Genomic DNA, 1250 nt, shown 5'->3' on the forward strand with positions numbered 1-1250 from the left:
GGAGGCTGAGGCAGGAGAATTGCTTGAACCTGGGAGGCCGAGGTTGCAGTGAGCAGAGATCGCGCCCCTGCACTCCAGCCTGGGCCACAGAGCCAGACTACGTCTCAAAAAAAAAAAAAAAAAAAAAAAAAGAAAAGAAAAGAAAAATTCTCATTACTATTAATAATTAAATATTTTTAAACGTATGCTTTAAGTAGTACCACAGGTTAAAGCTATCAGTAGAAGCATACTTTTTATTTGTGATATGCCATTTTAAAACACAGATGGCCAAAGCGGGCCACCAAGTCTAGCTTAATTCCATCTCCAGGAAAGAGGGATTAAATTAGTCTTTTTTTTTTCTATGAGCCTTTCTACTTCCATTCTTCGTTTTCTTCCTCCTGTGTCTTCCTTGCTTTGTTGATAAACTGTTGCCTTCACCCGGCACCTGGGTTTCTCCCTTGAGGAGAATCTAGTAAATTGTCCCCAGGGATTTTATATTAGCCTGTTTCTAATAGCTATGCTGACAGCAAGAGTTTAAAATTGGAGTTATGTGAAGTAGATGCATAGTCTTTTCCTGCAAAGCATTACAAAATACAGTTAGTAATACTTGATCTGGTGGCGTATGTAGGAAAATGGCCATTAAAAATAATAGTTTACATTTTCAGTATCTAACATCTTCTGAGGTTTAGACGATGATTACTCTTCGCCATAGAAAATGAGCAAGGAACTCATTAAGACAGCAACCTAACACAGTTCTCAGGGCCAGAGTCATGGGGAAAAAATATTTTTAAAAAAATTTCTCTTCTGAAGATTATATACAGAAACTCCTTACATGATAAATCTCTTATCCTGAAAGTCAAAGAAACTGCCAAGTCTCATAACTAGGGAAGATGGACATTACTTTGAACAAACGGATTTCAATAAGAAGGGTTCTTAGCCCTTCCCTTTTTAGGATAGGATTGCTGACATATGGCCATGGTAGAAAACCTAGCTCATCTTTCAAATACTGGGCATGGAATCGTTCATCTGGTTTATGAATACTTAATGATATTCACTGTGCCTGGTTGTAAGTGAATACAATGCATGAATAAGAATATTTCCCCGTATAAAATGTCTCCCAGGGAACTGAAAATATATTTGCATCCTTTATGATCTTTTCCAGAAAAGTACCAATACATGGTAGTGCAATGATTAATTGATGAAATTAGTATGAAAACTACATCTACCTTCTAGAACTCAAAATTTGACCACCAGGAATTTTCAGTGAGGGA

This window comes from Mandrillus leucophaeus, unplaced genomic scaffold (assembly GCF_000951045.1).
Source record: "Mandrillus leucophaeus isolate KB7577 unplaced genomic scaffold, Mleu.le_1.0 Scaffold111, whole genome shotgun sequence".
Classification (NCBI taxonomy): Eukaryota; Metazoa; Chordata; class Mammalia; order Primates; family Cercopithecidae; genus Mandrillus; species Mandrillus leucophaeus.